Here is a 16,221-nt window from a genome sequence, read left to right as displayed (position 1 = left end):
TGGTTGATGATTCAGTCCCTGGGAGTCTTGGGGTGTCTGGGTGTCCAAAGTCATTGTTTTTCCCATGGGGCTATATACCCCTTCAGCTCCTCCAGACCACCCTCCAGATCTTCTGTTGGGGACCCCAAGTTCAGTCCAATAGTTGGTTGCTAGTTTCTGCTTATGTATTTGTAAGGCTCTGGCAGGGCCCCTCTGGAGACAGCCATGGCATGTTCCTTTTGATACATGCTTCTCGTCTTAGTGCCTGGGTTTGGTGACTGTTTATAGGATGACGACCCATGGTAGGGCACTTACTGGGCAGCCTTTAGTTCAGACTCTGCTCCACACATTGCCTCCTTTGTTGCTCCTGAATATATTTTGTTCCCTTTCTCAGAGGAACCATAGCACCCTCACTTAAGTCCTCCTTCTTCTTGAGCTTCCTGTGCTGGGTGAATTGTAAATTGTTTATTTTGAGCTTTTGGACTAACAGATCTTTTGGACTAACATCCTCTTATTAGTGAGCACATATCATTTGCATTCTTTTGTGACTGGGTTACCTTGCTCAGGATGACACATTCTAGTTCCATCCATTTGCCTAAGAATTTCATGAATTCATTGTTTTTAATAGCTGAATAGTACACCATTGTGTATATATACCACAGTTTCCGAATCCATTCCTCTGTTGAGAGACATCTGGGTTCTTTCCAGTTTGACTATTATAAATAAAGCAGCTATGAACATAGTGGAACATGTGTCCTTATTACATATAGGAGCACTTTCTGGGTACATGCCCAGGAGTGGTATAGCTGGGTCCACAGGTACTACTATGTCTAATTTTCTGAGGAATCGCCAAACTGATTGCCAGGGTGATTTTACCAGCTTGCAATCCCACCAACAATGGAGAAGTGTTCCTCTTTCCCCACATCCTCTCCAACATCTGCTGTCCCCTGAGTTTTTCATCTTAGCCATTCTGACTGGTGTAAGGTGGAATCTCAGTGTTGTTTTGATTTGCATTTCCCTAACAACTAAGAATGCTGAACATTTCTTTAGGTGCTTTAGAGTCATTTGAGTTTCCTCAGTTGAGAACCCCCTGTTTAGCTCTGCACCCCATTTTTAATAGGGTTATTTGATTCTCTGGAGACTAACTTCTTGAATTCTTTGTATACGTTGGATATTAGTCCTCTACCGGATATAGGGTTAGTAAAGATCTTTTCCCAATTTGTTGGTTGCCATTTTGTCCTATTGACTATGTCTTTTGCCTTACAGAAGCTTTGCAGTTTTATGAGGTCCCATTTGTAGATTCTTGTTCTTAGAGCATAAGCCATTGGTATTCTGTTCAGAAACTTTTCCCCTGTGCCCATGTGTTCAAAGTTTGTCCCCACTTTCTCTTCTATAAGCTTCAGTGTATCTGATTTTATGTGTAGATCTTTGATCCACTTGGACTTGAGCTTTGTACAGGGACATAAGAATGGGTCGATTTGCATTTTTCTGCATGCAGACCTCCAGTTGATCCATCACCATTTTTTCATTGAGGCACACTCATTTTCATTGAATTCTAAAAAGTCTTTAATCTCTTTCTTTATTTCTTCCTTGACCAAGCTATCACTGAGAAAAGCATTGTTCAAAGTCCATGTGTATGTGTGTTTTCCATTGCTTTTGTTTGAGCTTAAGACCAGCCTTAGGCCATGGTGATCTGATAAGATACATGGAATAATTTCAATATTTCTATATCTGTTGAGGCCTGTTTTATGACCAATTATATGGTCAGTTTTGGAGAAGGTACCATGAGGTGCTGAGAAGAAGGTATATTCTTTTGCTTTAGGGTGGAATGTTCTATAAATATCTGTTAGATGCAGTTGGTCCATAACTTCAGTTAGTTTAACTGTATCTGTTTAGTTTCTGGTTCCATGAATTGTCCATTTTTGACAGTGGGGTTTTGAAGTCTCCAACTATTATTTTCTGGGGTGAAATGTGTGCTTTGAGCTTCAGTAAAGTTTCTTTTATGAATGTGGTACCCTTGGGTTCAGAGCATAGATGTTCAAAATTGAGAGTTCATCTTGGTAGACTTTTCCTTTGACCACTATGAAGTGTCCCTCCTCATCTTTTTTTGTCAACTTTTGGTTGAAAGTCAATTTTATCCAATATAAGAATGGCCACTCCAGCTTGTTTCTTGGGACCATTTGCTTGGAAAATTGTTTTCCATCCTTTGACTTTTAAATAGTGCCTGTCTTTGTCACTGAGGTGGGTTTATGGTATGCAGAAAAACGTTGGGTCCTGTTTACATATGCAGTCCATTAGTCTATGTCTTTGTATAGGGGAATTGAGACCACTGATATTAAGAGATATTAAGGGAAAGTGATTGTTGCTTACTGTTATCTTCCTAGTTAAAAGTGGCATTCTGGTTGTCTAGCTATCTTCTATTGGGTTTGATGAAAGATTACCTTATTGATTTTTCTACAGTGTGGTTCCTTCCATTTCTTTATGCTTATATTTCCCTCCCTGGTTTGTTCATAGTTTGGAACCTAAACTATGATGTGTATTGGAGATAATTTTCTCTGGTCATATCAGTTTGCAGTTATAAATTCCTCAAGTCATTGCATGGCTATAAATTTCCTTATATTTGGGGTAGATTTCTGTATAATTTTTGAATAAATCTTTATGTTTTTAGTTTTAAAATTAGTTCCTTATTCTATTTTCTCTGTAGAATTTTTCCAATAATTAATTTATTCAGTTTACATCCAGATCACCCCTCCCCAACTCTCTTTCTAGTCCCTCCACGCACAACTCATCCTCCCTCCTCTTCTCCTCTGTGGTCTCCCTGGACATCTTCCTACCGTGGCAATATAAGTCACTGTAAAACTAGACACATCCTTTCCTGTGGAGGCCAGACAAGGAAGCCTAGTTAGGTAAACAGAATTTTGGGTAGATTTTTAATTTGATATTTCCTAGAATTCTGGAGCATTGTGATACCACCTATTTCTGTTGTTGTTGTTGTTGTTGCTGCTGCTGCTGCTGCTGCTGTTGTTGTTATACTTTGTTTTTGTTCTTATGTTTTTGCATAGGAGTAAAACATACACACATACACAAACACACACTCACACACACACACACACACACACACATCACTGGTACATATCAGAGGACAACTGAAGGGAGTTGTTTATTTTCTTCTATAATAAGGGTTTCAGGGATCAAACTCATATCATCAGGTTGAGTAGCAAGAACCTTTCTCTATTGAATCATCTTCCTTGTTTAGTCCAGATTTTATTGGTTTTAATCTTTATGATTTTAGACTTGAATATTTTAGAAAATTGATCCTGTCTACTACTATACTTAATATTCTTAGTTGCTGTCTATTTTAATGATGATACTTTGCTCTGCCTTTTTACTTTGATTGATTGGATATTTTATTTCCAAATATCTTTTCCCAACACCCAACTCTATCTTTTTTCCTCATCTTACTTCTGAAGCATTCATATTCTGGTTCATCTTCTGTGTTTCCCTTCTCATCTACGTTGATGACTTTCTCTTGCAGACCTTAAATTGGTCCATTTTTTTTATTCACTGTTGCTCTAGATATATATTTGAACTTTTGAATTCTTCATCTAACACTTTATCCATTTTAATAGTTTTTGTTTCAGTAACTGAAAAGTTATCATTTGGAATAGTCATTTTTTGTTGCTTCATATTTCTTCTATTTCTGTGCAGTGAGATGAATATTTCTGTATGATTTAATTGAACAGAGTCTTAGTACTCAAACCCAATCCTCAGCATCCCTCGGATTAGTGAAAGTAAACCTTCTGAAGGTCAATGTCTCTCATACAGCATTACTAATTTACATGCAGCAAGGTTAGCTAGTAATAGCTTGAACTCCATCTTAATCTGCTAAGAAGGAATTTAACTGATTTCCATATAATACTACCTAATGAATTAAGAAATGATTTGGAGAGAATGCAGCATCAGTTTTAGAGGAAATCAAAGTGGTCTTTTATATATAAGGTTTTCTAGGGTGGATATGGTCTATTTTAAAAATAGGCAGAAAAATACATTTGGAAGAATTTTCGAAGGTTGGAAACCTGAACATGTATAGTTACAAGTTAAGACACCACAGGTATGTCTTTTTTCTTTTAGATTAATTGATATATTTATTAAAATATAGTTTTCTCAGTGCCTGTTCTTTAATATTCTAGGAGCTAATAACACTTTCGAGGTCATAAAACCCACGGTCTTCCTTCACATAACTTCCATTCTAATACATGACTAATTGAATGTTTTCTATAAATAGCCATATAAAAATAACTTTGAGTTTGCAGTTCAGATTATCAATGTGCATGTATTTTTTTAATTGGACTGATTATTTTAATTTATTTATTTTTTATTTGATATATTCTTTATTTACATTTCAAATGATTTCTCCTTTCCTGGATACCCCCTCCCCGAAAGTCCTATAAGCCCTCTTCTCTCCCCCTGTTCCCCAATCACCCCCTTCCCACTTCCCTGTCCTGGTATTTTACTATATTGCTGCACTGAGCCTTTCCAGGACCAGGGGCCTCTCCTTCCTTTTTCTTGGGCATAATTTGATATGAGAATTGTTTCTTGACAAATGGGACCTCATAAAATTACAAAGTTTCTGTAAGGCAAAGGACACTGCCAAAAGGACAAAAGAGCAACCAACAAATTGGGAAAAGATCTTTACCAACCCTACATCCAACAGAGGGCTAATATCCAAGATATACAAAGGACTAAAAAAGATGGACTCCAGAGAGCCAAATAACCCTATTAAAAATGGGGTACAGAGTTAAACAAAAAGTTTTCACCTGAGAAATATCGAATGGTGGAGAAGCAGCTAAGAAATGTTCAACATCCTTAGTCATCATGGAAATGCAAATCAAAACAACCCTGAGATTTTGCCTCATACCAGTCAGAATGGCTATGATCAAAAAAACAGGAGAAAACAGGTGCTGGCGAGGATGTAGGAATAGAGGAACACTCCTCCTCTGCTGGTGGGCTTGCAAGCTAGTACAACCACTCTGGAAATCAGTCTGGTGGTTCCTCAAGACACCACAGGTATGTCTAATGACTAGACTTTTATTGGCTTTCTTCCAGAACACTGTTCATTAGTGGTTGTTTGGTTGGGTTTTATTGTTGTTTTTTATTAGGGATTTTTATTGTTTTGTAAATGAAGTAATGACTGACAATATTAAAGTACTTCAAACTTTGTTTAGTTTTTGTTTAATGTTATAGTCTATTATTCTGATTTTGTTAATATTTTCCCACTAAGTGTTTCAAGTGACATAGTCAACTAGAACTTAACATTATGATTTTCTTTCTTTTTTGCTTCCATCTATTTCTCCTGCTTTTTTCCTTCCTTCCTTCCTTCTTTCCTTCTTTCCTTCTTCCTTCCTTCTTCCTTCCTCCTTTCCTTTCTTTCTTTCTTTCTTTCTTTCTTTCTTCCTTTCTTAATAAGAGGCACATCTGATATATTACCTGTTCTTGCTTCTAGAAAATAAGACTATATACGTAGGTCTTTTCTCAGATAGCAAGCTTTAATGTCCTTGAAACAGAGGAATTTCATTATCATCATCTTTATCTGAGGATGAGATTTAGGTTTTACAAACATTTCTGACAAATAGCATAGAAAGGGAAGTGGTTCTTTGAAAGAGAAGTGGTATCTCTTTAGGTCAGCATGCAGAAAATTGCAAATTTGCCCATTCTTCTCTCCTTGTACAAAGCTAAAGTCCAAGTGGATCAAGGACCTCCACATAAAACCAAAAACACCGAAGCTTATAGAGGAGAAAGTTGGGGAGAACCTTGAACACATGGGCACAGGGAAAATTTTCCTGAATAAAACACCAATGACTTATGCTCTAAGAACAAGAATTGACAAATGGAACCTCATAAAACTGCAAAGCTTCTGTAAGGCAATAGGACATTGTCAACAGGAAAATAATAGTAACCAACAAATTGGGAAAAGATCTTTACCCATCTACATCTACCATACGTTTACCATAGATATATCTGATAGTGGGCTAATATCCAATGTATACAAAGAGCTCAAGAAGTTAGACTCCAGAGAGTCAAATAACCATTTTAAAAAATGGGGTATAGAAATAAACAGGGAATTCTCAACTGAGGAAACTCCAATGGCTCTGAAGCACCTAAAGAAATGTTCAGCATCCTTAGCTATCGGAGAAATGCAAATCAAAACAACACTGAGATTCCTCCTCAAACCAGTCAGAATGGCTAAGATCAAAAACTCAGGGTCCAGCAGATGCTGGAGAGGATGTGGAGAAAGAGGAACACTTATCCATTTCTGGTAGAATTGCAAGATTGTAACACCAATCTGGAAATCAGTTTGGCAGTTCCTCAGAAAATCAGACGTATTACTACCTGAGGACCCAGCTATACCACTCCTGGGCATTTGCCCAGAAGATGCTCCAACATGTAATAAGGACACATGTTCCACTATGTTGATAGCAACCTTATTTATAATAGCCAGAAGGTGGAAAGAACCCAGCTGTACTTCAGCAGAAGAATTGATAGTGAAATTATGGTATATATACACAATGAAGTACTATTCAGCTATTAAAAACAATGAATTAATGAAATTCTCAAGCAAATAGATGGAACTAGAAAGTGTCATCCTGAGCGAGATAACCCAATCACAAAAGAACACACATGGTATGCACTCACTGATAAGTGGATGTTAGCCTAAAAACTCAAAATAAACAAGTTATAATTCACAGACCACAGGAGCTCAAGAAGAAGGAAGACTGAAGAGGGGTGCTTTGGTTCCTTTGAGAAAGAGAACAAAATACTCACAGGAGCAATAAAGGAGATGAAATATGGAGCAGAGTCTGAAGGAAAGGCCAAGCAGAGACTGCCCTACCTGGGGATTCATTCTATAAAGAGTCAACAAACCCCATCACTATTATACACCACAAGAAGAATGTCATGGTTGTCTCTGGAGGGGCCCATCAGAGCCTTACACATACCGAGGCAGATATTAGCAGCCAACCATTGGACTGGGCATGTGGTCCGTAATGGAGGGGTTTGAGGGCAGTCTGGATGAGCTGAAGAGGTTTACAGCCCCATGGGAAGAACAAAGATGTTGGCCACCCAGATGCCACAGGACTCCCAGGGACTAAAATATCAACCAAGAGGTACACATGGTTCCAGGCAAAAATGTGGCAGAGGAATGCCTTGTTGGGCATCAGTGGGAGGAGAAGTCCTTGGTGAAGGCCCAATAGATTCCCTAACAAAGGGAAATTGAAGGGGGGGGGGAGAGGGAGTGGGTAGATTTAAGGGACATATACTTGGTGGCAGGGGGTGGGACGAGGGGTTGGGGTTCTTCGGGGATGGAGGAAACTGGGAAAGGTTTTAGCATTTGAAATATAAATAAAGTATATATATATAAAATATAAAATATAAAAAACAAAGAACACATGAAATGTAGGGGTAGGGAAAGAGATTATGCAGATGTAGTCATATCTGTGGGCCATGTCTTTGGTTGCTAAGTATTTTTCTATGATCTCTGTCACTATTCCTTTTTACTTCTCTCCATGATGAACTATAACCTGTTTGTTGAAATAAACCCCTTTCTCCCCAAGTTAAAAAATAAAAAAGAAAAGAAAGAGAAGTGGTTTTTAGATATCCTCTAAACTAACAACGTTGATACCACATATCTAAAACATATAGAATTAAGCAGAAATGATATGTAACCCAACACATCATAAAGCCCAAAGAGAGAAATGTAGCTAAAGAAATGTTTCCTTGATATCAGGCCTCACTGCTAAGACATTTCTGTGCTTCGTTTGGTTTTGTTTGTTTGTTTGGTTGATTTTGGTTTTGTTTGTTTTCTAATTAATATTTTATGGATTTATATTCTTATCTTTGCTGTTACCTTCCTGTTCCTAAATTCAGGCCTATTTTGTTGTATTTCCAATTTTTGAGATATGAAATTATAGAACATCTTTGATTTTCTTATTTAAGACTACTCTTAGTACTTGTTTTTCTGAATTAAATAAAATTTGGTCTGTTGGATTTCTATTTTTGTTGACTTCAAGTTATCTTTAGGCTTGAAGAGGTGGTTCCACAATTAGGAGAACTGGCTATTTTTTCAGAGAATCCTTATTCAGTTTCAACACCTACATAGGGAAGCTCACAAATGCTTGTAACTCTAGTTCCTAGGAATCCAACACCCTTCTATTGCCTGCAGAAATCTGAATTCATATGATATACATACATATTTTTAGTCTCAGGCACAAATATATTCATATAAAATAATCATCATATTTTAATGATAGCTTTAAAATTCTTTGGAAAATTATCTTAATCCATGGTTCTTAGAAAGTTACTGCCTAATTTTCACATATATGTTAATTTTTCAGCCTCTTTCCTGAAATAGATTTTCAGTTCATCCCATTGATTGGGAAGTACACTGGTATTGTTTAATCTACTCGCACTTCTTTGTGTATGTTCTGATTTCAATCTTCTTATATTTATTACAACTACTATTAGGACCTAATAAAAGATCCTAATAGAATTTCTTGTGATCTTAAAAAATAATAGTTGTCTTGATGCTGCTTAGGTCATTCAAACATAATAATAATAATAATAATAATAATAACAATAATATTATAACCTAATGGTAATAGCCTAATTTTAATGTCTTTCATCTCTCTTCAGATTATGTTAATGCTTAAAATTTTAGTAGCTTTTGTTTTGGATATCCTGAACTTTATTGTGTTGTAAGTTACTGATATTTTGGTATGACACATGAGATGCTTGTGTTTTGGGGGCTGGAATGTTTGCTTACTAGTTAGAGCCTTGACTGCTCTTCCAGAGGACCTGGTGTTTAGCTACCAGTGTCTCTATGGTGCTCACAACCTCTGTAACTCTACTTACAGGGCCTCCATTCCCTTATCTGGCATCCATGGAAACTAGAAATCTATGTGGTACACACATATACATGCATGCAGAACACCAATATACGGGAAAGGAAATGAAATAAAATAAAATAAAATTGTTGCTCACTAGATACACTGGACATCTTATATTTACTATATGCCTATAAACATCTACTGTATTATTATTTTTTGAATAAGATGTTTATATCTCTAAAGTAAAGCATTTCTGGATGACTTCATGCATTTGATGCAAGAAAGCTTATATATGTTTCTATAAGAACATATAAGATTTTAGCAAAAGGTATTTTGAATGCAAGCAGTACATAGGCATAATTTTTTAAAATACTATATTTAGGCCAGAGTGGAAGTGTGACCTACTCTTGCAAGTTACTCCTTACAAATTATTTGTAAGTGCTATGTAAAAAACATTATTATTTAAGAACATGTTAGTTTGGGGAATTAATTTGTGAAGTATTTGTGTAAGAAGCACTTATATATTGTAAGTGTGTGTGTGTGTTTATGAAGATACTATGTTTTGTGGATCACAACTAGCATATGTTAATATAATACAAGTCCTTTTTATTCCAATTTACCTTCAGTTGCTCTATGTCACACCTACAAAGTCTTTCTTTTAATCAAATTTTAAAAATAAGTTATTACTACATCTATAGAGGCTTTGACTTCAACACTAGCTTAGTTCCAACTGTTAATTCTAGGTAATTTCAATGTTTATTTTGAAATTCTATAAAATGTTCTTGCTTTTTTGTTTTGACTGGGAGAAAAAGAAAATGGATACTTGATTGGTTCAACAATTATAGATGATTCTACATAAAATCTTCAAAGAGGAATACTAAAGCTATATAAAAATAAGAGAAGTATTATGTGAATAATATAAATGTCATAGTTGTTTCTTTTATAACAACGACATTTGTATGTATCATACAATAGAATCTGGTGTTTCTTTAGAACTTTTATTTACATTAGAAGGATATTCAGTTATGCAACTGACGTTGAAAATGACCCATAGAAGTTCATATGCCTTTTCTTTGATAACCAAGGCATTATACTTCAATATCTTCTTACATTGTCAAAAGTTTTAATGTATAACATATGTAATCTGTAACCTACCTTTATAGCTTAATACATAGCATTTGAAATATAAAAACTTCATGTAATTTTTACCTTTTGATTTTCAGACACAAAATTGAACCTGGCAATTTAATACTTGCCTCTGGCCACTGCGTTCAGAAAGATTTCCTTTGAAATGATTGTAACCATTACTGTGAAATCTCCACACAAATTCCTATTCTTATTAACAGTATCTCAAAATACATTCTATAGTGTATGGTTCCCACACCTATATTTCTGCAGATCAGTAATAGTCTACTTGCTAGACATGTTGCCATCATGTGTCCTTTACCTGTATAATATATTTTTGTCTTTTTTCTATGTTCATCACATATTACAGAAATATAAAACTAGCCAGTCAACAAGAATACCATGAGATCAAGGTTAATTATCCAATAAGCCTAACAATATGGTTATTCTAGTTTTTCTGCCTGATGCTGAGATAAAACACTGACCAAAAGAAAATTAGAGAAGTAAATGTTTTATTTGGTTTGAACCCCTAGGTCACAATACATCACTGTAGGAAGTCAAGGTCAGAACATAATCTAGGAACATAGAGGCAGAAACCATGGAAGAAATGTTGCTTTTTCCGCTCACTCTGAGGCTCACAGGTCAATCTAATACTTAGCTAACTTTCTTATACAGCCTAGGACCAACCGGCCTAGGGGTGGTGCTGCACATACTGGGCTGGATCCGCTTAAATCCATGATCAATCAAGACAATGATTACAATACAACTTTATAAAGGAAATTTCTCAATTAAAGTTTCTCCCATCAGATGACTCTAGGCTGTGTCAACTTAATAAAGCTATGCAGGAAAGTGCTGTGTCATTTTTTTTTTTTATCCTGTGTGAATAAATTACAATGAACTGGAATGACCAATCACAAATGTCTTCTTATTATAAAATATTATGAAGTCTTATTATAAAGTATTTGCTTTTAAAAGCAGCTGTTTTGAGGTAAATTGTATCTCTGGAAATATAGTGGCTCATAGTGAGGATTTGCTGGTAATTGTTATTTATTCAAATCACTGATGATTAAATGTAAAGGCCAATAAAGAGAGTAATTATAGTAATTCTATTAGTTTTGTGAAAACTCAAATGAACCAAACACTTAATGTTTTAAAAACATACACATTTAATGGGGAATCATTGCCTTTATGGAAAGTCTTATGTTAACTCGAGTGGATGGGAAGCACATAGGGCATTAATAAACCATACCCCACGATGTGGCTCTGGGGGCCAGAGAGGATCAACTAAGTAAAAAAGATTCACTCTAATTGTGGGCAGAAACATTGCACAGGCCACGGTTCCAGACAGAATATAAAGAGGTAAAAAATAGTTAGCCTGGGATAAAGGGGTAAAAAGAGACAGCCTGGGATACAGATATTATATTTTTCTATGTTTCCTATTTGCTATGATGTGGGCTGCTCTATTATCTCTGTGTGTATCTCTGTATCTCTCTGTCTCTCTGTGTGTGTCGTCTCTCTGTCTCTCTCTAAATGTGTGTGTGTGTGTGTGCTTGCTTCTGTGTCTGTCTTTCTCCTACATGTGTCTTTGTCTCTCCATGATATGATGAACAAAAGCCTATGAAAACGAGAACTAAAATATGTGGTCACCATCTTGTCCTTTTAACGCTTCCATGGTACTTTCAATGATCACATAAAATATAAATTGTTGATCATGCAGAACCAAGTGAAGATGCTCAAATATGGCTTGAACAACTAGAGTTTTTTAAATGGTAGAAACTTCCTAGAGAAATGCGTGTTGGTTTTCAGGGAACTAGAATCACAGAAAGCAAGAATGGTAGAATAACTCACATGTTCAGATTTCTGACATCAGAATATATGTGTCCATTTTTTAAACCACTGTTTAAATTACATGATAGCTAGATTTCAGACGAAGGAGAAATTTTTATTGTTAAAATAAGCAAAAGAGCTTCTTATATTATTTTTTAATATGTTTTACGAATTCTCTGAAAATTACAAAAAAATTATCTTGACCATATTCATCCCAATTGTTTCGTTTAACTCCTCACATCCAGTACAACCTCTCTACCACCCCAACTACATGTCTATTTTTTGTTGTTGTTGTGATATGAGCTGTTTCCGTGATGGTGGTGGTTGTTATTTAAATGAGCATGTACGTGTATTTGCACTGCTGATATAATTCTGGTGTGGGCTGGTCCTCTGGAGCATGCTAAATCACTTGTATTGGCATTCTTGAAGAAAGCTGACCACCCTGTCCCTAGAAGCTTCATTTGTCCTCAGTTGTTTCTCAGTGAGGTCTGGGAGCTCATCAACTCCTTCAGACTCATGGTTAAAATGTTTACTGGCTTGATTTTTTTTTCTGGAAAACACAGCAACACAGAGTTTACAGGTATAACTCCACCCAGTAGAGACTCTTTTGTGTTTGTCCTTCACTACATCTGGCTATTAGAGTCTTTCTATCCCATTTTCTGAAATGGTCCCTGAGCCTTGTGGAGAAGGTGAAACATGGATGGCCCTTTGTGGCTTATTCTTCATGGTCACTTAACTTTGCACTTTGACAAGTTGTGAGATTCTAGATTAGCTACTTTCACTACACACACACACACATACACACACACACACATACACACACACACACACACACACACACACACACACACACTGAAACAAAAAAAAAATCAAACAATGACAATTTAAAAATACTCTCTTGACTAATGGTCCTGAGAGCTGCATCACTGGAAGACCGGTCAACTCCCTAGTCCATGGCAATTCTGGAGTTGCTGGGAGATATGAAAATCACATAGTGCCAACTGGCCTAACTCAGAGTCTTTTCTGTCATCCTTAAAAGCTTCTGTAAATAAGTCCTGAAATATAGTGCTTGCAGAAAAGTCTTATATGTGGTATTAAATACCATAACCACACAAGCATATTAAATTAATGGATGGTTAAGACACAGAAAATAAAATTCAATAGTTTCAAGGTTAATGGTGACATATCCCACATCTTAGCTTCTGTCACAACAGTAAGAAAAACATGCCCGAAGGTATTTCAACTGTTCACCTATAAATTGCAATAAAAAGTCCATTACATAGACCAGAGTACAGTCATGAAAATCAATGAAGTCAATAAAACTTTAAAAATAATCTTGTTTACAAATCCACTTACATTGCAGTATATGAAGCCTATATTCTCACTGGTATATAACTAGATTTTAGTGATTAGGTTACCAACTGGATAAACTAAACAGTTTGTAAATGAATATGTTTGCAAGTGTGAAATCGTTCATTATTTTCTACATTGAAAAAATAGAACTTTGTTGAGACTTCTTTCCTTTCTATTAATGAATAAAGAATGTAGAAAAGAGGTTAGATAAATGGAGAAAGGAAAAAGAAGCATGAAATAAGCAGTTTGCATCTTGGTTTTGCAAGGCAGAATAAACAGCCTTTGCTTACATATATGTCTCAGTTTTATCCAAAAGCATTTCTATTGTCTTAGGTGAAACTGCATTTCTGTAAGGTACATTTTCCTCCCAAGAGAGAGTCTATTTTCAAAGCATGGACAAATATTTTAAATATTAGCATGAATTGTTTCTAGGAAATACATACTTGTTTAAACTTTTTATTGTGAATTACATTTAAACTCGTATATATTGGCAACACTTTCATATAAATAACTGGCTTTTTAAAATTCCACTTCTGAAAATTGCTCCAACCATCTCTTCCATATAGACCCAAAAAGTCTATATGCTTTAAGCCATTGATTTTAAAATAACATTGTCATTATTTGCTTCAGAAAAAAATAAAGAAAAATCTTTGTAGGCCAGCATATAAAAAAAATTGGTTTTCATTAGACATCCTTATAGTATGTCTTGGAAGTAGACTGACTGCAGTTCTTAACTAGAGACTATAAACCTCCTGATAGTTTCTTTTCTTTCTTAAAACTAACATGATAATAGCCTGAACACCAGTAAAAGTTGAAAGGTCAATTATTAGCAAGGGATAAGCAATGTGATATTATGTTGTCTCTGAAGATAACTAAAATGGGTCATGTGTAGCCCTGAAGTGGAGACAGCACATCTTGGTGTGTGAAGAAAGTGAAATTAGAGGCCAGCATGTCTCTGGGGATGCTGAGGATCCAGCTTGGTCTAAGAGGTCATGTTCTACTTCCTGGCTCAGCCTGTCTGTAAAGGCAGCTTCCCAAAGGCAAAGCTAGTCATCTTCAGAATAAAAACGAAACTTTCAGAACAATGCAGCAAGTCCTGGTTGTTCTAACATGTGTCTATGTGATTAAGAAAGGAGTCAATCCTATGTCAATCATGGTATTGTGTGGCTACACACATGTTTTTCTGCTCTTATGGGTTTCAATTTGTAGAAAAGTAGAGGTTTAGGTCACTGATTATTTCTAAACAAGTAAACAGAGACATTTCTAATTTTTCTTTTTAATGTCTGGAGTGCAGAATTTCAATAGGTCACCTGCTCTCAAAGGAACTGATGGACATCTAAAACCATTCCAGTTTTTATAATATGGTTGACATAAGATTACCATATGAATTTCTACACATAAGATTATTACTTTCCTAGATTTAGTAGTTACTGTCAGTTAGTGAGAGAACTATGCAGAACTATTAGACATGCATAGATTCTCAGATCCAGGTAGATAGAGACCAGAAAGAGGAGAGAGATGATAAACAAAGCACTTTAGGTGTATAGGGACAGGCTCTCAGAATTGGGGAAGAGTGGAGGAAAAGGCAGTTTTATGAGAAGCATCACGAGGTACTTGGTTGAGAAATGTTTAACTCTTTTCTATTCATGGTAAGTGAGATACGAGGGAAATATAATAAATGGACCAGATATTTATGAGAAAGTTGCTTCAGTGTTTACAGTTTTATCACTTGGGAGACTGATGCTGGAAGATTATCTTTAATACAAGACAAGCATAAGTTCTTCTGTATAGAAAAAGACATTAGCATCAGATGACGAGGTATTCTCCAGAACAGGAAAAAAAAAAAAAAAAAAAAAAGAACCCACTGCCTATACTTAATATACGGTTGAGATCTAGAATATACAAAGAATCCCAAAAATAAAAGTAAAAAGTATAAACACCAAGAAAGCAAATTGATTAAAGAGGGGCAAAAACAGAAAGGAACATTATCAAATGATGAAAGTCAATGCAATGACTAAAAAACAGATTTTACATTGTCACCACCCTTTGCCATTAGGAGAATACAAATCAAAACTAATTTGAGTCTTCATTTTACTCTAGTCATACTGCTTAATATTTTTAGAAATTGATAATACCTACTCACATGGTTGTGAGAAAGAGAGAATCCTTATTCATTGTTTCTTATTTCTAGTTTTGGAGAAATTTTTTCTCATCTTACCCTAAGATGGCATCTATTTTTCATGATGTCGTATGTTTGCTGTTGACAACAGAAGGGGAAAAAATAGAACCCGTTTTGTAATCTACTCCAAAAGTCAGTGTCTATTAGGTAATTTAGATGTTAATGGGTTTTTTCTATATTCTTTGCTTACATTCCAAATGATTTTCCCTTTCCTGGTTCCCTCCTTCCCATAAGTCCCATAAGCCCTCTTCCCTCTGTCCATTCCCCAATCAACCCCCTCCCATGTCTCTGCCCTGGTAATCCCCTACAATGCTCCATCAAGCCTTTCCAGGACCAGAGCCCTCTCCTTCCTTCTTCTTGGGAATCATTTGATATGTTAATTGTGTCTTGGATATTAAGCGCTTCTGAGATAATATCCACTTATCAGTGACTACATCCCATGAGTGTTCTTTTGTGATTGGGTTACCTCACTTAGGATGATAATGTCCAGTTCCATCCATTTGTCTAGGAATTTCATGAATTCATTGTTTTTAATGGCTAAATAGCATCCTATTGTGTAAATATACCACATTTTCTGTATCCATTCCTCCATTGAGGGACATCTGGGTTCTTTTCAGCTTCTGGCTATTATAAATAAGGCTGCTATGAACATAATGGAGCATGTGTCCTTATTGCATGGTGGGGAATACTCTGGCTATATGACAAGGAGGGTTATAGCAGGGTCCTCCGGAAGTGTCATGCCCAGTTCTCTTGAGGAACTGCCAGATTGATTTCCAGAGTGATTGTATCAACTTGCATTCCCACCTGCAGTGGAGGAGTGTTCCTCTTTCTTCATATCCCTGCCAACACCTGCTGTCTACTGAATTTTTAATCTTA

Source organism: Apodemus sylvaticus, chromosome 7, assembly GCF_947179515.1.
Source record: "Apodemus sylvaticus chromosome 7, mApoSyl1.1, whole genome shotgun sequence".
Taxonomy (NCBI): Eukaryota; Metazoa; Chordata; class Mammalia; order Rodentia; family Muridae; genus Apodemus; species Apodemus sylvaticus.
This window is presented reverse-complemented; position numbering follows the sequence as displayed.